The sequence below is a fragment of the Polypterus senegalus genome, chromosome 8 (genome assembly GCF_016835505.1).
Source record: "Polypterus senegalus isolate Bchr_013 chromosome 8, ASM1683550v1, whole genome shotgun sequence".
In the NCBI taxonomy this organism is placed as follows: Eukaryota; Metazoa; Chordata; class Cladistia; order Polypteriformes; family Polypteridae; genus Polypterus; species Polypterus senegalus.
In genome coordinates, this window is record NC_053161.1 from 37,103,166 (window position 1) to 37,128,165 (window position 25,000).

The window sequence follows — 25,000 nt, forward strand, 5'->3', positions numbered from 1 at the left end:
TATTTTATCACCTATCATGCATAAAATAGGAGAGGTCAATTTAGCACTCCAAATGATTTCCTGAAAATGAGTATATGATTTCTGAGTCTATTCTTTTATTGTGTAAAGACAGTATTACTTCAGGAATCTGCTGAATTCCATTTATTTTGGTATTGGGTTACCATTCATTTTAATTTTGATTAGTATGTTCCACACACATTGATCTATGCCATTAAATCTTCTTTGTCATTTTGTGTTGTAAAAAGTTTGTAGAAGATATTTAGTAGTATTCTTTGGGCTCTTTTGAGCATGTTAGCTTAGCACATTATAGTAAACTCAATTGTAGTCAAATATAAGCCTACCAGTTACTAGAACTTTTTCAACTTGGGTTATCAATCTTTTGTCTTGGTGTACTACCCCCAGGATTTTTGTTTTGTCTTAGATTAATTACTGAACTGTATCTGTCTAAAAATGCTATTTGTAGATTTTGCCATGGTTTTGCAGATAGTTAATGCCCGTGTGTGCCTAATTTGTCTTATATACACCTATATGTTTCTTTAATTATTTTTATTGCATTAAAGAAAGTGTGCTTAGATAATGAATACAAATTAGAAAGTGTTAAACTTCCACATTTTTACTCTACAAAAAATATACACCATGAACTTAATGTGTAGCAGAAAGTGAATTATTTCCCCCCTTTCATAACAATTTGTGGATAAAGAATGATATGATCATTGTGGACTTCCTGATTTATGTGCACTTACTAAATTTATTCAGTTTCTAACCTTAAACTGAAAAATAGATACTGCTTAAAAAAGTGTTAAAAATGTAAATATTAGTTTCTCATAGCTATGTGAGTTAGCAAATATCAAAATTAAGAATATTTTAATTCTAATTCTTTTAAGCTAATTTTATAGAAAAATACTTTCTAAATCAGTTTTGCCACAAAATGTTTGCTAGGTTTGACATTTGCTTTTGTGAAACTGTATCAGTGTATGGATGAAAAATTAGCTGGTTAGTTATGCTGTTTTCAGTAATGACCTTGTCCGTAGAATACTTTTCCTGGATAACATTTTTTTCCTAGCATCCCATGATGCTTTGCACAGAGCTATAGCAGCCATGTGCAGAACTTTAACAAATGTGTACTGTTAAGATAATTGCAGATCTTCTTTGTGCATATATGATGTCACAATCTGATCAAAACTTTTTACTTCCACCCTGCATTTTCAATCAAAATAATAATAAATAAATAAATAAACAGTGTTTTCATTTGAGGGTACATTAGCTGACTGTAATGAGAATATTAGGCATACTGCCACCAGATATAGAATATGTAGGAGACCCTGTGAAGAAATAATAATAATAATAGTAATCTTTCATTATTATTATTAGATTATTTAAAAGGCATTTGTTTCTTGTTGGTGGAAGAAAAATATATGAACTGTTAACATAGTTGGCAGACTCTTTCTTGTCCCTCAGGAACACTTAAAAGACTATTGCACCATTATAATCAAGTAAAATTAGTTCAGTCTCACCTTTCCCTTTAATTTTGTTGCATTTTGCAGAGTTTAGCAAAATTTCTAAACATTTCTGTGATTTTGGTGTACTAAACTGCAAAGCGAACTGGGCAGGGTTTGCTTATCATACTTCTAAAGAGTAATATTTAATGAAAAGTCAATTTAAATGTCATACTTGATGCTTTTGATTTTCTTAATTGTTTGTTCTTTTCAAAACTGTCCAATTTAAGGCTACCTTTGGAAAATCAAACTTGATAATCAATAACTATAATTTCAGAATTCCCAAAAAACAGCTCATGTTCTGTTGTTTTCAAGCTACCTCACATAAATAATCAGATTTTGTATTTATACAAAACTAGTCATTGAATTGGCTTGACTAGAAGTGCAGAAATTATTTGTAACTGGAGATGGCATAGTATATGCTCCTATACCATTCGGATATGTGCCATATGAGCTCTTGTCAGCTTTTACTATATTAATAAACATTATATTAGCTGAAAAACACAATGAATGATACAAATTTAGTGTTTGTTGAATTGTTCTCAGGATACAAGTACAGTGGAACCTCAGGTCCCAACCATAATTAGTTCCAAAACTCTAGTCCTAACCCAATGTGGTTGTAACCCGAAGTAATTTCCCCCATTGGATTGTATGTAAATACAATTAATCCGTTCCAGACCATATGAACTTTCTCCTCCTGCTTCCTGCCTAATCCTGCAACCTCCCGTTCTTTCCTGTTCTCTTCTTTTTCCCTTTAGCCGACTCGCACTTCTATTTATGAAGTGCCGTGGTAGTCGTGGCAATCAGCAGCTCCTGGGAACAATTACGGATGTGGACCGCTTCTCACCTGTGCACTTGGGTGAGAAACACCCACATCACAAACTCCTCAGGAACTGCTTCAGCCACACACCACCACGCTCCCTCACTAAGCCACGAGTGCGGTGATTATTTATTAAAACTGTCCATTTTGACGGGAGCTGTGGACCTGCTATGCCACAGGGAGAAGCTGGGTGGAGAGAAGGTTATTTTGAGATAAAGTTCCTCTGCGTGATGCACCGAGAACGATGTACAGTACAGAGAGAGACTGAACATGTGCAGAAATCATCGGTGTATACGAACTGGAAGGGAAATCAAATAGAGCACAAAGAGTTCACAGTGAATGCACAGGGAGAGACTTAACACATGAAGAAATCATAGGCGTGTACGAACCGGAAGGGAAACTGGCTTGTTTGTCAACCGAGTGTGTGGTTGTGAACAGATGCAAAAGTTAGGCAAACTTTTTGGTTGTAACCCGATTTGTACATGTTCAGAGACGTTCGTGAACGGAGGTTCCACTGTATGCCATAATTGTACATCTCTGAGATGTGTTTCTATTAACACATTGCTTGTTGTATGATTGGAGAGACTGGCCGTGTGCTTCAAAACAATAACAGACACAGATATGTACATTTTGGAAACACTAAATACATTTTATTATGAAACAATGCCTAGTTAGATGTGATGAGGTTGGTACCCAGTCTGTTAACTCCTCTCTTATACCCATTTGCAGAAAGGATAGGCACTGACTCCCAATGACCATCAACTGGATGAATGTCTGGACTGATAAGAGTAATCATATTTGTGAAGATTCCCTTTTTTATTGGGGCTGTGCATGGCACTGTATTAAAAAAGCAAATAATCTCCCCACTTGCTAAACTTAACTGACAATTAGAAAACTTTATTAATCCAAATGTGATTGTTTACTATATTACGCTTTCAAAACATGCATGAATCATAGATTTTTGTTTCTAATACTCTAATAGCATTGTAACCACAAGGGGCGCCACTGAGTTTCAAACATGTGACATACAGTAATATCACCCAACATAACTCCAGGTTTAAAACAGACTTTATTTTCACCATCCTTTTTTCTAGTGCACATAGCCACAAAATAACCACAATTATACAGTTAATCGACCTTTGTGTGTTCAGTGTTGGCGGCATGCTTTATGTGTATTTTAAATGTTTCTAAAGCAGGCATATCAATCTATATAAACTGCTCAAAAAAATTAAAGGAACACTTTGAAAACACATCAGATCTCAATGGGAAAAAGAAATCCTTCTGGATATCTATACTGATGTAGACTGGGTAATGTGTTAGGAACGAAAGGATGCCACATCGTTTGATAGAAATGAAAATGATCAACCTACAGAGCCCTGAATTCAAAGACGCCCCAAAAATCAGAGTGAAAAAATTATGTGGCAGGCTAGTCCATTTTGCCAAAATTTAATTGCAGCAACTCAAAATTGTACGCAGCACTTTGTATGGCCCCTGTGTTCTTGTATATATGCCTGACAACATCGGTGCATGCTTCTAATGAGATGACAGATGGTGTTGTGGGGGATCTCCTCCCAGATCTGGACCAGGGCATCACTGAGCTCCTGGACAGTCTGAGGTGCAACCTGGTGGCATTGGATGGACCAAACATAATGTCCCAGAGGTGTTCTATTGGATTTAGGTCAGGAAAGTGTGGTGGCCAGTCAATGGTATCAATTCCTTCATCCTCCAGGAACTGCCTGCATACTCTCACCACATGAGGCCAGGAATTGTCGTGCACCAGGAGCCACTGTACCAGCATAGGGTCTGACAATGGGTCCAAGGATTTCATCCTGATACCTAATGGCAGCCAAGGTGCCTTTGTCAAGCCTGTAACGGTCTGTGTGACCCTCCATGGATATGCCTCCCCAGACAATCATTAACCCACCACCAAACTGCTCATGCTGAATGATGTTACAGGCAGCATAATGTTCTCCATGGCTTCTCTAGACCCTTTCACTTTTGTCACGTGCTCAGGGTGAACCTGCTCTTATCTGTAAAAAGCACAGGATACCAGTGGTGCATCTGCCAATTCTGGTATTCTATGGCGAATGCCAATCGAGCTGCATGCTGCTGGGCAGTGAGCTCAGGGCCCATTAGAGGACATGGGGCCCTTGGGTCACCCTCATGAAGTCTTTCTGGTTGTTTGGTCAGAGACATTCACACCAGTGGCCTGCTGGAGGTCATTTTGTAGGGCTCTGGCAGTGCTCATCCTGTTCCTCCTTGCCCAAAGGAGCAGATACTGGTCCTGCTGATGGGTTATGGACCTTCTATGGCCCTCTCCAGCTCTCCTAGAGTAACTGCTTGTCTACTAGAATCTCCTCCATGCCCTTGAGACTGTGCAGGGAGACACAGCAAACCTTCTGGCAATGACACGTATTGATGTGCCATCCTGGAGAAGTTGGACTACCTGTGCAACCTCTGTAGGGTCCAGGTATCGCCTCATGCTACCAGTAGTGACACTGACTGTAGCCAAATGCAAAACTAGTGAAGAAACAGTCAGAAAAGATGAGGAGGGAAAAATGTCAGTGGCCTCCACCTGTTAAACCATTCCTGTTTTGGGGTCATCTCATTGTTGCCCCTCTAGTGCATCTGTTGTTAATTTCATTAACACCACAGCAGCTGAAACTGATTAACAACCCCCTCTGCTACTTAACTGACCAGATTAATATCCCATAAGTTTCATTGACTTTATGCTATACTCTGATTAAAAAGTGTTCCTTTAATTCTTTTGAGCAGTATATATATATATATATGTGTATGTGTATGTGTGTATATGTATATATATATATATATATATATATATATATATATATATATATATATATAATAATATATGTGTGTGTGTGTATATATATGTATGTATATATATGAACAGTGTCATTTCCAGGCAGAGGAGTAGCTTCAGTGACAGACTTTTGTCACTGTCTTGCTCCACTGACAGACTGAGGAGATCGTTCCTCCCCCACACTATGCGACTCTTCAATTCCACCCAGGGGAGCAAATGCTAACATTACTCAAAGTTATTGTCTGCTTTTTTATTTTTATTTTTTTCATTTTTATTACTATTTAATTTAATATTTTTGTTTAATGTTTTTTTTTTTTGTATCAGTTTACTGCTGCTGGATTATGTGAATTTCCCCTTGGGATTAATAAAGTGTCTATCTATCTGATGTAGTAGCCGACAAAATCCCTTGTCCTATGCTAGGGAGTAAGGTTTGTCATTGAGTGCAATTATTTCCATTATTTTATTTCTTTAGCTCTGGTGCTGTCTTGAGGAAATGCCTTCATGTTTTGAAGGGTTTTCTGTTTGACGCTACCGCTAGTGAGCCAGATAGTGGCTCATTTAAAATTTATTTTGTTACACTGAATTTTTAGCAAATAATTTTATTATTCGTTATGGTGGATTCGTTCAGATGGTGGTATTGAAAGATTTAATTCTGCAGCCTCCTCACATTATCTCATTTTTGCAGGTAAAGCAGATAGCAACTCGCTCTGTCTTCCTTTTTCACAGAAAAATATGACCACATGGCTGAAATGCTGCTTTACTAATGATATCTGTCCAATGAATAAACAACGTCCATAGTGCTCCTGTCAGCAAAACTAGGAAACCCTGTGTTGTTTTTTTTGGTAGTAAGGTATGAAACAGGTTATGCTTACATGCACGGACTAAATCTCTTGTTGGCCTCCCTCACTAGTTGTTTTTTACCATGATCACTCAATTGATTTAACTGGACTCCAAGGGATATTCAGTGACTTGGACAATTTCTTGTGTTCGTCCCCTGACCTTTTGCTTTTCAATCAGTTTTTAATAGAGTTGGTTGGCGGGCCCTTTTCTCTTTATTGTGAAGGTTAGGCTACAATACTGACTTGCCACAAGATACAGTGGCATTTACACTACAATCAATTGAAACCCATTGACTACAGACCTTTTGACTTTGGGCTGCACTTGTCATATTAAAGAGGGTAAATATTTTTTGCAATCGGTTATTGATTGATTTATGTTTGTGATTAATTTAGACCACATTGCCAAGATCTGTTTTCACTTTGACATTAAAAGAGTATTGTTCTGTTAAACACTGTCAAAAAAGCCAAATGAAATACTGTACACTGTGATTTAATATTGCATAGCAATAAAATGTGAAAACTTTCAACTTTTTTATAGGTTTAGGTACACTTTATTATCCCATAGGGAAATTTTGTTTGCAGCAGGAAAGTACAAAAACGGAAGGCATTGTTACAGAGATCCAATAGATAAGCAAAGACCCAACATTTGACAACCAATGTTACTGCATAAACACACACTCAGGATCAATACAAAGAAGAACAATTACTTTCAGCAGTACACATTTAACATTTAGCAACATCCCCCTACAAGTAAGAGATGTTAAAATGCTTATAGCTCTATGAATTAAAAGTTCTTAAACCTGTTGCTGTTTTCCTTTGGGGAAACTAAATGTGCAGCCTGATGACAACAGCTGGAATTTGTTTGTCAGAACTCAGTTGGCTTTCATTCTAACCTGTTTACAATACATTTCACTGTTAGAGGTCTAATGTGAACCAATTATTTTATTGCCAATTTGTTTTGAAGTTGATTTATGTCCATTTTGCTGAGGTTGCCTCACCAACAGATAAATGCAAATGTAAAAGTGGATTAAATAAAAAAATAAAAAGTGTCATTATGGTTTTGTCCACTTTAAAACAGTTAATTTTCCTTAGAAAGAAAACTGTGACTACCCTTTTTTTTTTTTTTTGGTGCTGTGTGAAGAGTTTAGTTTGTTATCAATGACTGTTCCCAGATATTTGTATTGCTCTGCCGTCTCTACAGTCTCATTTATTTTAACCCATATTTACTCAGAGCTCTGGAAGTTTATATGCACACGGCAGCTTCAGCAAATCATAATCGAACTACATTACCCATAAGTCTCCATGTTTTTGCGTTCTTACTCCCAAACACATGCACGCACCCACAGAACAAATAACAGGCACACTCACACATTTTTAGCACAAACATATTTACACACACACAGAGAACAATTAATGCTCAGGCATGCACATAATATGCAGGCACACACATTGAATAAGTTCAGCACAGACATATTCACATACACAGACATTAGCGAGCGCCAGGTACCTTTGAAGTTATATACAGTGCACTTTTCATCCCCTCAGCTCTCTGTTGCTGCAAGCCACTCGCCTCGCTATCATAAAACACCTCTGCCTATTTTTCCTGCACAACAACCAGCATACATGAGTGACTGCCTCCTGTCCCAGCTGCAATCTGCTCTGCTATAAACTGCGCTCCGGTGTGCAGCATAAGAGCTGCGTGTCCTTGCCTTTCAATAAAAGCGGCTCTCTTATCAGCAAGCAGATATGAGAGTGCAGCGATCTGTGACAAACTAAGTTCTCCTGCATTTATCTCCTGTTTCTCAGGGTCAAAAGACCCCGAAATCAAAGCACACACTTTAACACTGAGCGATCATTGCTTAATCTATATGGCATTCTCTTTATACATTGATACGTGTACTGCTAGCTGCTTGCAAATTTTTAGCCAGGTATCTCTTGCCTCCTCCTCTAACTTCTTTATAATCATCTTTTTCGCATTCATCTTGGCTATGCATAAGGCTGCCTCCTCTGCCATCCCCTCGGCCCGCTGTACTCGCGGTAATAATACAGCTACCTGGGATTCAGCCATTGAGGCCCGCCCCAACGCACCCACCAAGTCCGTTTGCATTTTCTCATTCACTCTGGCTATGCATAAGGCTGCCTTCTCCGCTGTACCCGCGGCAATAATACAGCTACCTGGGATTCCGCCATTGAGGCCCGCCCTAACGCACCCGCCAAGTCCATGTGCATTTTCTTAATCTCCCTTTCCTTTTCGTCTACCAAGCTGTCCAGACATCTAACTGCCGTTAGTAAAACCCACCCCCGCGTCTGCAAGCCCGTTATGGGTTCTGTTACAGACACCTGACATTTCTTAAGTGCGGCTAGTACATTCACTGGTGTTGGGGGGCCTAAACTTCGCCAATATTGTGCTAACCCCCACGCCTCAATTCTCTAGCAGTCTTCCCATACCGTTTCCTCCCAGCCGGGAAGAGGTAAAGGAGCCGTGCCAGGGTTTTTATCCTTTTTCTTAGACATCTCTGATTTCCGTTGCCTCACTTAATAGTTCAATATTTTACCAGATTCCCCAAAATCCTGCAGCGACTACACCAAAATGTTTTGATTTGGGAAAATGGTTTAAGGGGTTCTTTTAGAATAAGTGGGCAAAAATCAGAGAGAAGAGGTACGATACTTCAATAAAATTTACTTATTCAATTATAACATATAAATACATATGAATGGGTTATAGAAATAAATATATATGCTTAAAGAGACAAACTTATACTTAAAATAACATACATACATACATACATACAGTAACATACATCAAAAGACCCAGAGCCATCATCCTAGACCAGTAGACTGAAGGAGCCCGCATGTCAGTCTCGTCAGAGGATCAACCCCGTGTGCCTTTTATCAGATACCGGGCGGTGTGCGCCTTTCCCCACGGTTGAGCATCCAAAGAAACTGAGGGCGGAACCTTCCCTTATATACTAATTAGGTGTCCTTGCCCAAAAGCGGCCTACGTGGAAGCAGTGTATGCAGAAGTGATCAGTTTTAGCCTACCCCCTCCTTCCACGGGACACGGCGCTATTTTTTCTTCTACTCGGCCTTGAGACTGCCTGATACCAGAAGACACAGTAATATGCTTACATGTGAAAAAAGCCTCTCGAAGTGAAAAACAACTCCTTACATAGCCTTGGCTGTATCTTTAGAACATTCCCGGCTGTTTTTCCCAAAACATTAGTTTCTATAGCTGATTCTGCGCTGAAGCGACTAACGCCCATCTGCTCTCTTGATTCCCCCTCCCTCTCTTTATTTCACCTTTGCTTTTTACAGAGAAAAATCCTTCCATTACACCATCTGAGAAGTTGCTACAATATTACGAGTGGAAAAAATCTACAGTTTGGTACATCCTGAGAAAGAAACCAAGTACTGGTGAACTCCGCAACGCAAAAAGACCTGGATGTCCACGGAAGACAACAGTGGTGGATGATCGCAGAATCATTTCCATGGTGAAGAGAAACCCCTTTACAACAGCCAACCAAGTGAAAAACACTCTCAGGGGTAGGCGACGATATCCAAGTCTACCATAAAGAGAAGACTGCATGAAAGTAAATACAGAGGGTGCACTGCAAGGTGCAAGCCACTCATAAGTCTCAAGCTAGATTGGACTTTGCTAAAGAACACCTAAAAAAAGCCAACACAGTTCTGGAAAAACATTCTTTGGACAGATGAAACCAGATCAACCTCTACCAGAATGATGCCAAGAACAAAGTATGGAGAAGGCGTGGAACAGCTCATTATCCAAAGCATACCACATCATCTGTAAAACACGGTGGAGGCAGTGTGATGGCTTTGGCGTGCATGGCTGCCAGTGGCACTGGGACACTAGTGTTTATTGATGATGTGACACAGGACAGAAGCAGCCGAATGAATTCTAAGGTGTTCAGAGACATACTGTCTGCTCAAAACCAGCTAAATGCAGTCAAATTGATTGGGTGGTGTTTCATGATACAGATGGACAATGACCCAAAACATACAGCCAAAGCAACCCAGGAGTTTATTAAAGCAAAGAAGTGGAAAATTCTTGAATGTCCAAGTCAGTCATCTGATCTTAACCCAATTGAGCATGTATTTCACTTGTTGAAGACTAAACTTCGGACAGAAAGGCCCACAAACAAACAGCAACTGAAATCCGTTGCAGTAAAGGCCTGGTAGAGCATTAAAAAGGAGGAAACTCAGCCAGCATCTGGTGATGTCCATGAGTTCAAGACTTCAGGCTGTCCTTGCCAGCAAAGGGTTTTCAACCAGGTATTAGAAGTGAACATTTTATTTCCAGTTATTTAATTTGTCCAATTACTTTTTAGTCCCTGAAATAAATTGTTTGTGTTCAAAAATGCTTTAGTTTCCTCATATTTGTATGCAATCTTTTTGTTCAACCCACTGAATTAAAGCTGAAAGTCTGCACTTCAACTGCATCTGAGTTGTTTCATTTAAAAATTATTGTGGTGATGTACAGAACCAAAATTAGAAAAAAGTTGTCTCTGTCCAAATATTTATGGACCTAACTGTATAACCTCCACACAGGGTGGGAGACAAAAACTTTAAAAAGAAGTGGATTACTGTTGAGTACATGTCAAGGAGCTAAACTTGTAATCAAATCACTATATTATGATATATTTACTGGAAAGCCAGATTTAAAAGGGGGTTTTAAAAGTTTGTTTTTTTAATGTTCCACAGATTTAGCATGTCATATTTCTTTTGGTAAATTATTCCAAATTTTAGGTGTATAAGAACAGAAAGCTGCCTCACCAGTTCTTTTATGCTTAGATTTAGGAATAACAAGCAAGCCAGACTTTGCAGATCTGAGATTGAGATTTGGTACATAAGGAAACAGGCAATCTGAGATGTAGGCAGGGGCAAGATTGTTTAAAGCCTTATATACAAGTAGAAGTACAGTAATCCGTCCTCGATCGTGGGGGTTGCGTTCCAGAACCCCCTGCGATAGGTGAAAATCCGCAAAGTAGAAACCATATATTTGTATGGTTATTTTTATATATTTTAAGCCCTTATAAGCTCTCCCACGTGGTTTATAAATATTCCCCGCACAGTTATACAGCATAAACCCTTTATATTCTCTTAGTTATTAGGTAAGATTCGTTGAAATTATGTATGTAAACACACGGTTTATATACTACTCACAAACATACGTATCGTATATGATTGAGGAGTTTTATTTAATACGCAATACAGTTTTAAACATATTGTAATTGATTAGGTAATATAAAAATAAGTGAAAAATCTATAACATGTAAATGCTGTACATAAAACCAAAATGTTATTTTAAAGATACTGTAGAGCGTCTCCAATATCAAATATGTTGCAGCCATTAAGGTAGACAGGCCACCGGCAATAAATACCTACTGTATACTTGTATAAAATGTGTGTACAATTACAATAAACGTACGTACGTATACCAAGTACGTAGAAAATTAGTTATGGGTACTCACCAACAATGACACGACGACTTGTCTGATAACAAGGAGTTTAGTTTTACTGCATAACAAACAAGAGTGTTACAGCTCTTCTAAAGGAGCCTCTTCAGACGATTAGTGTAGCACCGCCGTTGTTGTTTTTCCAGCAGTCTTCAATCCAAATCCCTAAAGCAGATTACATCCGGACTACCGCCTTATTACATCCACTTACAACTCGTTTTGTGCCCTGGTTAAAGGACACTGCGGCCGTAGATCTTGGATTCTTTTCCTCCTTTTTAAATAAAAAGAATCGTGGACTCATTGATGCTGTAGTGGCGTCCTGCAGCGGTGTAGCTGTTCCCTTACTTCAACATATCCAAAACTTTTACCTTTTCGGCAATCGTTAGCATCTTCCGTTGGCGCCTGGGCACGGCTCCTGAAGCAGTAGCAGGAGCAGATCGTTTTGGAGCCATAACGAAGGGCTTTTCTATGCACAAAGATAAACACAACAGTTAACTCTTTACACAGCGAAACACGTTGATGCTGAATGAGCGAGATGAGACTTCCTGGTTAACGCAGCAGAATCAAATTCGGCGCTCCGTCGCTGAGCCAATCAGCACACAGGAATTTAACACTAGAATTACCAGAATCTACAAAAAAACTCATAGATCCGTCCCACCTTAAATCGCTTCTTAAAACCGTTCTTACCTTTCCGCCAGCCCCTTTTGTCCTGTAAATGTGCCGATAAAAACAAACTGCAAGCAGCCGGCTATTCCATCCCCCCCACCGACTTAGAACGTGCACAAACTTCTCCCAGCTCATGCCTCGATTATCTGTGAGTGAAGTGGAGTTTTAGAGTGGAAATAATATTGTTATTTGGAACATACACATTTCATGTATGTTCCGTTTCTACAGTAATCTATGCAAACACAATGTTAAAACAGAAACTTTTTCATATTTTAGTAATAAATGTTACAAAATGTAGTCATAAACTATAAAATGTGTAAAGCCTGAAGGGTAAAGATCAAATAAACACTTTCATAAAAGGTTCAAGAATTTAACAACTGCTTCCGTGGCATAGTGGTAGGATTTCGTCACTTAGAGCGCAGCAGACTTGCTGTACCTCAAGAGGCCAGTCGCGGATAGTTGACACAGACTGCTCAGCCAATCAGTGCACAGCCGGCACGTTGCTCCTCAGAGACCCGAGTTCGATTCCCTGCTGGGGAGAAAGTGTTATTTTTTTTTCTTTTTAACCATATAAAGTGGTATGCACAGTCAGTCAGATCGTTGTATTTTCATGTGGGATGCTCCTTTTAAAATATTTTTAACAATTGAGACTGCAATTAACATGAACAGGTGTCTATAACTGTTATTTTTAAAATCCATAAGACATAGGTGATCACTGCATAATAGACAGATAGAGAAGTCACTATAAATAAAATGTACATAAATAAACAGGGAAGGCACTGTATAATAGATATAAAAAAACCGCTAAGGGGATAGATTAATAGATAGGAAGGAAAGGCACTATATGATCGGCAGATAGGGAAGCTGCTATATAATAATAAAATTACTATTACTATATACAGTTCGCAAGTATTGGTACGTGAATGCAGTCACAAGTACGATGCAGAGTTATTGCGCATCTTTATGTGAAAATAGCAGTGTCGTGTAGGGAAGGATCCTGAACACGACTAATGAAAAGTGAATAAAAATAAACCTTTACAAGTACAGTATCACAAATTACACTGGCTGTTACACACTGAAATCAAATGTATGTTTTTATTCTAAAATAGTAAGAATAAGAGCAGTTTACTTCTCAAAACTGAGTAGTGCGGGATCGAACTCATGACCTTTTGATTACTAATCAGCGGCTGATAACATTACGCTACCATGGCAGCTGTAGTAAGTATGTGTCAATGTGGCATGCTAAGGCGGCTTTTTTCTGCAGTTATATTTTTGAATAAAAGCATACTTGTTCTGTTATTTGTACCTTTTGTGAAAGTGTTTGATATTTAGACTTCAGACTTCATACATTACATAGTTTATGCCTACAATTTGTCATGTACTACTACAATATGAAAAACGTTTCTGTTTTAAAAATGTATTTACACGGATTACTGTAAAAACGGAACACACGTGAAATGCGTGTATTCCAAATAATGATCTATTATTTCCACTCTAAAACTCCACTTCACTCCCAGATAATCAATCAAGCCATGAGCTGGGAGAAGTTTGTGCACGTTCTGAGTCGGTGGGGGGGTGGAATAGCCGGCTACTTGCAGCTTTTCTTTTATCAGCACATTTAGATTAACAAAAGATGCTGGCAGAGAGGTGAGAACGGTTTTAAGAAGTGATTTAAGGTGGGACAGACATACAAGTTTTTTTTGTAGGCTCTGGTAATTCTAGTGTTAACTGCATGCTCTGATTGGGTAGCTTCTCAGCCATCCGCCAATAGCGTCCCTCGTATGAAATCAACTGGGCAAACCAACTGAGGAAGCATGTACCAGAAGTAAATTGTCCGCAGAAACCCGCGAAGCAGTGAAAAATCTGCGTTTTATATTTAGATATGCTTACATATAAAATCCGCGATAGAGTGAAGCCATGAAAGTCGAAGTGCGATATAGCAAGGGATTACTGTATTTTAAAACCAATTTATTAAAGACACTGGCAGCTATTGTAAAGATATTAATATTGGGCACATATGCTCAAACGAATAGCGACAGATTGGGTGTGTATTTATACTGCCGCTGTTAGTTAGAGTCAGATCAGAAGGGGTTGGTAAGGGAGAGTGTGAACGTGACTGAGAGAATAAAACTGGAAAAAAGCTAAGCTTTTAGAAATACCATACATTTACAGCTGATCTGGCGCTGTTTGTTTTCAAATAATATTGCATTAGTGCAGCGATGTTTTCCGATTAGTACTATTCAGGTCATACAATGATTTCTTCCAAATGTCACATATATTTGTCTCTTTCTTTTTTGCCCGGTGCTGTGTTGACATCGTGCAGCAGAAGGCGTGAGCTTATTCATTGCAAGCAGGAGCATACGGTTTGACCCGTTGCTTGTGCTATAACACGCTTGATTTGGTGGCGGTCAACGCACATGTACTATACAAGGCATGCACGGGGGCCACTGAGTAAAGAAGAGTCTTCTTTGCACACCGTGCAGAGGAACTTCATTGTCGCTTCTTACAAGAAAAGACAATGGATAAAGCAAAAGAGGATGCAACATCGGCAAGCTTCTGTTCGAAGACCGCCACTCCCCCAAGCCCCTTCAGTGTAATAGGAACCACAGCATAGAGAGAAGTGTGTACATTGCAACAGGTACACATGTTGTAAACGTAGAAAGGACGGTCCCCGGGTGTGTGGGAACTGTTAACATTTGAATCTGATGATTGCATATAACGTGGAACTGACCTCTCTGTACTATTCTTTCTTCTGCATGTCCTGGAGTACAAAAGAAACAGAACCATGCACCAAAAAGTGGAGACTGTATGGGCAAGACCGAAGAAAAAAATAAAAAGCGGTCACTGAGTACAAGAGCAAGAAGACTACATTAAATCTTGTAAATATGACGATATTGTTATTTCTGACCATGCCCTCTTGATTTTTGAGCTAGAATCACTATGCCCCACGTACTCATTTTGCAGATGGCGTCTTAATCCACGTTTTTTAGCAGAAGAGAACTGTACAAAATTAATATCCAAGCAAATCAATTTTATTTAGAGACAAATACACACGTGGACAAAATTGTTGGTACCCTTCAGTCAATGAAATAAAAACTCAAAATGGTCACAGAAATAACTTTAATCTGACAAAAGTAATAATAAATAAAAAATCTATGAAATTTAACTAATAAAAGTCAGACATTGCTTTTCAACCATGCTTCAACAGAATTAATAAAAAAAAAAAATGATGTTACCCCTAGAAAAGACTGAAAATAATGTGACCAAAGGGACATGTTAATCCAAGGTGTGTCCACTAATTAGCATCACAGGTGTCTACAATCTTGTAATCAGTCAGTGGACCTATATATAGGGCTCCAGTTAGTCACTGTGTTGTTTGGTGACATGGTGTGTACCACACTCAACATGGACCAGAGGAAGCGAAGGAAAGAGTTGTCTCAGGAGATTAGAAAGAAAATTATAGACAAGCATGTCAAAGGTAAAGGCTATAAGACCATCTCGAAGCAGCTTGATGTTCCTGTGACTACAGTTGCACATATTATTCAGAAATTTAAGATCCATGGGACTGTAGCCAACCTTCCTGGACGTGGCCGCAGGAGGAAAATTGATGACAAATCAAAGAGACGGATAATACGAATTGGTAACAAAAGAGCCCAGAAAAACTTCTAAAGAGATCCAAGGTGAACTTCAAGCTCAAGGAACATCAGTGTCAGATCGCACCATCCGTCGTCGTTTGAGCCAAAGTGGACTTCATGGGAGACGACCAAGGACACCATTGTTGAAAACAAATCATAAAAAAGCCAGACTGGAATTTGCCAAACTACATGTGGACAAGCCACAAAGATTCTGGGAGAATGTCCTATGGACAGATGAGACAAAAATTTTTGCCAAGGCACATCAGCTCTATGTTCACAGACGGAAAAATGTAGCATATCAAGAAAAGGACACTGTCCCTTCTGTGAAACATGGAGGAGTCTCTGTTATGTTCTGGGGCTGCTTTGCTGCATCTGGTACAGGGTGTCTTGAATCTGTGCAGGGTACAATGAAATCTCAAGACTATCAAGGGATTCTAGAGAGAAATGTGCTGGCCAGTGTCAGAAAGCTTGGTCTCAGTCGCAGGTCATGGGTCTTGCAACAGGACAATGACCCAAAACACACAGCTAAAAACACCCAAGAATGGCTAAGAGGAAAACATTCGACTATTCTAAAGTGGCCTTCTATGAGCCCTGACCTCAATCCTATTGAGCATCTTTGGAAAGAGCTGAAACATGCCGTCTGGAAAAGGCACCCTTCAAACCTGAGACAACTGGAGCAGTTTGCTCATGAGGAGTGGACCAAAATACCTGCTGAGAAGTGCAGAAGTCTCATTGACAGTTACAGGAATCGTTTGATTGCAGTGATTGCCTCAAAAGGTTGTGCAACAAAATATTAAGTTAGGGGTACCATCAGTTTTGTCCAGGCCTGTTTCATGAGTTTATTTTTTTAAATAATTCTGTTGAAGCATGGTTGAAAATCAATGTCTGACTTTTATTGGTTAAATTTCATAGAATTTTTATTTATTATTACTTTTTTCAGATTAAAGTTATTTCTGTGACCATTGTGAGTTTTTCTTTCATTGATTGAAGGGTACCAACAATTTTGTCCACGTGTGTAAATCCTCAGATGTTTCTGCAGGAACACTAAGGGGAAGCCCTGATGGCCTTCTTAAGAGGACAGATTATGTTGTATCTTTTGCACAGAAATAAATTGGAAACCAAGAAGGTATCAGAGCTAATCGACGAAATTACTAGAATAGATGAACATGCCAGGTGTCCAGTTGAGGCACTTCACAGGAGAAGGCAGGCTCTGCATTCAGAACTCAACTTCTTAACAACTAAAGAAACTGAACAACTCCTTTTTAAATCAAGACATTATTGTGAACATGGAGAGAAAGCTAATAAGATCTAAGCTCAACAAATCCATATGCAGGAAGTTTGCAATGCAATCCCAGTAATCATCAACACAAACGGATACAAAATCCAACAATACAAATTGACCATAAAATATAATGCACACATTTAGGGACTACTATAAATCCATATATTCTACAGAAGACAAGACACAATCTAATGCATTTCTGGATGCATTACAGATGCCACAAATAGATACTATATAGGAATTAGATAAACCTCTGGCACTATTAGAATTACTAGATGCTATAAACTCACTGCAGGGTGGGCAAGCAGCAGGCCCTGATGGCTACCCTGCCGAATTTTATAAGAAATTCTCAACTTGACTAGCTCCCCTTCTATTAGCAACATTTACACAGAAAGAGAGATTATCATCTTTCCTAAACAAAATAAGGACTTATTACAATGTGCATCGTACAGACCAATTTCACTTCTGAATAATGATGTTAAGCTACTCTCTCCATCCTTCTAGCTAGGACTTTGGTCTTGTGATATTACTGAAGGCAGCACTTTCCAAAGTGGATTTATTAAAGACAGACACTTGGCTTCCAATCTTTGATGCCTGTTTAATGCAATATATTCACCCACAAAATCAAACGCCCCGGAGATATTATTGGATGCAAAAAAAGCAGTTGAATGGAACTTCCTTTTGACTGTATTGGAGAAATTTGGGCTTGACTGAACATTTGTGCATGGATCAAAGTACTGTATACCAATCAAGAAGCTTCAGTTTGTATTAACATTAATTCAGACTACTTTAAACTAGAGTGTGGTACCTGACAATGATGTCCCTTGTCACCACGCTTTTTGCAATCTCCTTCGAACCATTGGCAATTCATTGTCAAAATGCTTATGAGATAAATGGGATTATTAGAGAAGGACTGGAACAGAAAGTTTCTCTATATGCAGATGATATGGAACTATACATATCAGATGCACAAAATACTGTGCTTGCAGTCCTAACAGCACTATAATAGAATTTCAAAAGATTTCCTGTCTCAGATTCAATTTAAATAAAAGTGTGCTCTTCCCAACGAATTCTCAAGCATACAATATTAGAATGGACAACTTCCCTTTTATCATCGCAGATGAGTTTAATTACGTAGGGGTAAACATCACAAGTAAACATAACTCTTTATCAACAACTGATTTCCGCAGTAGCTGCACTTATGAATATGCTAAGCACAATCATTCACCCACGAATATTTACCTTATATGGGCAGGCACTCAATTACGTGGGAGGCGTGATGACACGGACGCAACTCCGCCTCATACAGCGACCGAGCTGCAGGCTATAGCTGTATATATGGACGAAAGTATGTTCCAGTTATGACCGTTACGCGTAGAATTTTGAAATAAAACCTGCCCAACTTTTGTAAGTAAGCTGTAAGGAATGAGCCTTCCACCTACATGGAAAGTTGGAGAATTAGTGATGAGTGAGTCAGTGAGGGCTTTGCCTTTTATTACAATACTAGCAAAATACCCGCACTTCGCAGCAGAGAAGTCTTCTGTTAAAGAAGTAATTAAAAAGAAAAGGAAACATTTTGAAAATAACGTAATATGATTGTCAATATAATTGTTTTGTCACTGTTGTGAGTGATGAGTGTTGCTGTCATACACATATACATATATATATATATATATACATATATACATATATATATATAATATATAATACATTTTGGGGTGCGAGCAACTGTTGCTGGGTGTGCCAGAATCCATCAAGGAAGAAAAATGAAAAACATTATTTGTACAAAATCTTTATTTATCCATTCCTAAATAATTAAATGGGCAGGCTATTTTGTATCAGTGCAATACGCTGCTTGTTAAAACGGATGACTCCTGCTCTTACGTGCAAGTCTGCGTGGATATTATGAACTATCGTATCTGTTCAAATTCTATTTAAATTTTAAATAGAAGGAATTTTTATTTAGTCGACAGAAATATCTTTGATAGGAATGTAAGTTAAATGTAGGCACCACTGCATAAATTTTTATTCACCATAGAAATTTAAAAAGTAAATTCGCTTTACATTCCAACCAAAGATATTTGTGTCGACTAAATTGAACTTGAAAAGATACATGTTTCAGATCGAGTTGACGCTCACTACATCGAGCCCGCGTGCGATTGTGGTTTCGCCTGCGTGCCTCAATAAGTCACCCTCCCCTCGCTCTTACTTTTTTACCGTTCATCTAATGATTACACTGAGTATGTGTTTACCAAAACAATCATTGATGGCGAATAAAGTATCCATTATTCATAAAGCTTCAATTGGTGATCTGTCTTTCTGCATTAACCGCATATTTTTTCTTACGTCTCAAACCAAGGGGATGCGAGGGTAAAATGAATCGGGAAGTGCTGATATATATGCATGTGTGTGTGTGTATGTATATATATATATATATATATATATATATATATATAATGTACTAGTAAAATACCAAGCCAGCTGAGAAGTAGTGTGTTAAAGAAGCAATGAAAAGAAAAGGAAACATTTTGAAAATAACGTAACATGATTGTCAATGTAATTGTTTTGTCACTGTTGTGAGTGATGAGTGTTGCTGTCATATATATATATATATATATATATATATATATATATATATATATATATATATAATATTTACACACACACATAAACATATATATATATATATATATATATATATATATATATATATATATATATATATACATACATATCTACATATATACACACACAGCTATTTCAGATCAGTGCAATACGCTGCTTGTTAAAACGGATAACTCCCGCTCTTACGTGCAAGTCTGCGTGGATATTATGAACTATCGTATTTGTACTTGTTTAAATTTTAAATAGAAGGAATTTTTATTTAGTCGACAGAAATATCTTTGGTAGGAATGGTAAAAACAGACAGGAATATTATTCGTGAATAAATCAACTCAAACCTTAAATAACTTAAAAGAACAAACATTCAAATTTCTTTACTCTTATGTAAATTTATATAAAAAATAAACTTAGATTTTAAATATCCCAAAAGATTTTGCTCTCCATAAAATATATCCTTTCAAAATTATACAAATTCAAATATGAACATGCTGCATAACAAAACCTGGAAATATAAATAAAATGTGTTCCTTTCAGCAATAACAAATCAAATCATTCAGTTGTCTTTGCTCATATGTCATTTTAGAGCTGGACGCCTGGCATCTTTTTTTGGCAACAGGTTCGTTTGTTTGGTGTGAGGTTCTGTGTTGTGGAGATTCTCAGGATGGATTGCAGGTGCTCATCAGTGAGGCGACTCCTGTGTGCTGTTTTGTTAGTTTTATCACTGAGAAGAGCTTCTCACACAGATATGTGCTACCAAACATGCACAAGGTTCGAGCCGCATGTAGACAGACTTTTTTTGTTCTTCAAAGTCACCAAAGCGCCGTGCAAACTCAGTGCGCCGGTTTATCAGCAAAGTGCGTATTTGGGAACACCGTAGTGACGACTTGGTTCAACATTACTTGGCAACAGGGAAAGTTGCACTGCTGCATTTGTGTCTCCCATAAAAGCAACTTCACTTGAAATCACTTTGTGATTGTGCACGGTAAAACGTCCGCTGAAGTGTCAGTTTCTTATTTAATTCTTCTGCTTTCTGTATCTTCTGCATTGCATTCAGGTCTTTCAGCCTCACTGTTGAGCACCTGCAATCCATCCTGAGAATCTCCACAACACAGAACTCCCTGACGTTTTGTCTCATAGTGCCGTCTTAGATTAAATTCTGTAATTACAGCCACATTAGCTCCACAAATGAGACACACGGGTTCAGTAAACATATACTCAGCCTCCCATCGGTTTTTAAAGGCTCTATTTTCAGAATCAACTTTTCTCTTCCGCATCTTCGCAATAACTTGCAGCATCATAAGCTAGACTTGATTAACGCGGTAAGTGTTCGGCAAGGCAGCTGAAGCGCTGCATTATGGGATCTGTAGTTTATTGTGTTACCAGCTTCATATACCCGGGCTTTAATAACAATAATACAGTATATAAAATGATCTCGGGCGGATATAATTACACCGGGCGGATGTGGCCCGCCCTTGAGTTTGACACATATGGAGTAAATAGAACTTGAAAAGATATATTTTTTCAAATGTGATCGCGCAATTCAGATAGAGTTGACGCGCACTACAGCCTGCATGCCTCAATAAGTCATCCTCCCCTCGCTCTTACTTTTTTACCGTTCATCTAATGATTACACCGAGTATGGCTTTACCAAAACAATCATTGATGGCGAATAAAGTATCCATTATTCGAGTATGTAGATCGGGATATATATATATATATACATATATAAATTTATACAAATTTCAGCCTTCCACCCACACGGGAAGTTGGAGAATTAGTGATGAGTCAGTGAGTGAGTGAGTCATTGAGTGAGTGAGTGAGTGAGGGCTTTGCCTTTTATTAGTATAGATATACACACACATGTATATGTATGTATATGTATATGTATATGTATGTATATATATGTATATATGTATATATATGTTATGTATATGTATATATGTATATATATATGTATATATATATGTATATATATACAGTGGAGGAAATAATTATTTGACCCCTCACTGATTTTGTAAGTTTGTCCAATGACAAAGAAATGAAAAGTCTCAGAACAGTATCATTTCAATGGTAGGTTTATTTCAAGAGTGGCAGATTGCACATCAAAAGGAAAATCGAAGAAATAACTTTAAATAAAAGATAGAAATTGATTTGCATTTCATTGAGGGAAATAAGTTTTTGAACCCTCTAACAAAAAAAGACTTAATACTTAGTGGAAAACCCTTGTTTGCAAGCACAGAGGTCAAACGTTTCTTGTAATTGATGACCAAGTTTGCACATTTTAGGAGGAATGTTGGTCCACTCCTCTTTGCAGATCATCTCTAAATCCCTAAGGTTTCAGGCTGTCTCTGTGCTACTCTGAGCTTGAGCTCCCTCCATAGGTTTTCTATTGGATTAAGGTCCGAGACTGACTAGGCCACTCCATGACCTTAATGTGCTTCTTCTTGAGCCACTCCTTTGTTGCCTTTGCTGTATGTTTTGGGTCATTGTCGTGCTGGAACACCCATCCACGACCCATTTTCAGTTTCCTGGCAGAGGGAAGGAGATTGTCGCTCAGGATTTCACGATACATGGCTCCGGCCCATTTTCCCGTTAATGCGATTAAGTTGTCCTGTGCCCTTAGCAGAAAAACACCCCCAAAGCAAAATGTTTCCACCCCCATGCTTGACGGTGGGGACGGTGTTTTGGGGGTCATAGGCAGCATTTTTCTTCCTCCAAACACAGCGAGTTGAGTTAATGCCAAAGAGCTCTATTTTGGTCTCATCAGACCACAGCACCTTCGCCCAGTCCCTCTCTGAATCATTCAGGTGTTCATTGGCAAACTTCAGACGGGCCTGCACATGTGCCTTCTTGAGCAGGGGACCTTGCAGCCCTGCAGGATTTTAATCCATTGCGTGTAATGTGTTTCCAATGGTTTTCTTGGTGACTGTGGTCCCTGCTAATTTGAGGTCATTAACTAACTCCTCCCGTGTAGTTCTAGGATTCTTTTCACCTTTCTCAGAACCATTGACACCCCACGAGGTGAGATCTTGCGTGGAGCCCCAGAGCGAGGTCGATTGATGGTCATTTTGTGCTCCTTCCATTTTCAACAATCGCACCAACAGTTGTCACCTTCTCTCCCAGCTTCTTGCTAATGGTTTTGTAGCCCATTCCAGCCTTGTGCAGGTCTACAATTTTGTCTCTGACATCCTTGGACAGCTCTTTGGTCTTTCCCATGTTGTAGAGTGTGGAGTCTGCTTGATTGATTGATTCTGTGGACAGGTGTCTTTTATACAGGTGACTAGTTAAGACAGGTGTCCTTAATGAGGGTGACTAATTGAGTAGAAGTGTCTAACCACTCTGTGGGAGCCAGAACTCTTAATGGTTGGTAGGGGTTCAAAAACTTATTTTCCCCTCAATGAAATGCAAATCAATTTCTATCTTTTATTTAAAGTTATTTTTTCGATTTTCCTTTTGATGTGCAATCTGCCACTGTTGAAATAAACCTACCATTGAAATGATACTGTTCTGAGACTTCATTTCTTTGTCATTGGACAAACTTACAAAATCAGTGAGGGGTCAAATAATTATTTCCTCCACTGTGTATATATATATATGTATATATATATATATATATATGTGTATATATATATATATATATATGTATATATGTATGTGTATATATGTATATATGTATGTATGTATATATATATATATATATATATATATATATATATATATATATATATATATATATATATATATATATATATATATATATATGTATGTATATATATATATATATATATATATATGTGTATGTATATGTATATATATATATATATATATATATATATCTATACTAATAAAAGGCAAAGCCCTCACTCACTCACTCATCACTAATTCTCCAACTTCCCGTGGGTGGAAGGCTGAAATTTGGCAGGTTCATTCCTTACAGCTTCCTTACAAAAGTTGGGCAGGTTTTATATCGAAATTCTACGCGAATGGTCATAACTGGAAGCTGTTTTTCCATTTACTGTAATGGAGATGAGCTTGAACGCCGTGGGGCGGAGTTTCGTGTGACATCATCACGCCTCCCACGTAATCACGCAGTACATAGAAAACCAGGAAGACCCCAAAAGCGCTGAAGAAAACATGCATTATATAATTGAGAAGGCAGCTAAACAATAAGAAGCGAGCGAGTGACATATACAACCATATTCATGAGTTCTGCTACTGAAACAAAGCACGATGTAAACCTACACTTTAAATTAAGTTCATAGACAGGCTGCGCTGGCGCTTGTAATTTAGTGCCTGCCCATATAAGGCCGTCCGTCAGCGCAATCCAATAGCAAACTCCCACTAAATATTCACGGGTGAAGGACTGTGCTTATGGAGAGGAAGATGAGATGGTCAGGGTGGTGTTTGACACAAACTCAGCTAAACTGCGAGAAAGTTTTAAGTGCCAGGACTAAGGTAACATTAAATACAGCCATGGACATAGCACGAGATGGCACCAGCACAGCTGGGAACCTTCGATGCATGTACACCGAGTGCTCACGGAACTGACGCAGTGCACAGATAAAAGCAACAGTTCCAAAGAGCGCTGAACAAAACCAATTACACAATTGAAAAGGCAGCAAAAATATGAAGCGCCTGATACAAGCATATTCATAAATCCAGCTACTGCGGAAACAAAGCACACGGTGGAAAAGTCAATGTCCCGCTAAAGGAAGACAGTGTAAAAACCCGTGCATGCAGTGTGTCAGGTCTCAGATAAAGAAGAAGACGAGCTGTTTATTGATGCAGTAAGAAACGAATCGATGAATGAAACCTGTCATCTTTACAACGATTGACAAACACGGAATGTAACTTGAACACAACACATCCTACAAATACGAACCTGATTGAAAGAAATAATGATAATCAAATCCTTGATGACAGCAACACTCAGTAACACTCACAAAACAAATACTGTATATTGACAGTCATGTTACGCTATTTTTAAAATGTTCCCTTTTCTTTTCTAGCTTTTTAACACACTACTTCTCGCTATGATACGCTGGTATATATATATGTATATATATATCCCGATCTACATACTCAATAATGGATACTTTATTCGCCATCAATGATTGTTTTGGTAAAGCCATACTCAGTGTATTCATTAGATGAACGGTAAAAAGTAAGAGCGAGGGAGGATGACTTATTGAGGCATGCAGGCTGTAGTGCGCAAACTCTATCTGAATTGCGCGATCACATTTGAAAAATATATCTTTTCAAGTTCTATTTAGTCCATATGTGTCAAACTCAAGGGCCATACATCCGCCCGGCGTAATTATATCCGCCCGCGAGATCATTTT

The 25,000-nt window shown here is 38.4% G+C and overlaps 1 protein-coding gene across 11 annotated transcripts in view; it reads left to right on the plus strand.

The window, feature by feature from the left end:
- The window catches only part of foxp2 (forkhead box P2), a 525,031-nt gene that overhangs the window by 202,505 nt on the left and 297,526 nt on the right, over positions 1-25,000 (plus strand). The gene's annotated exons all lie outside the window — the stretch shown is intronic.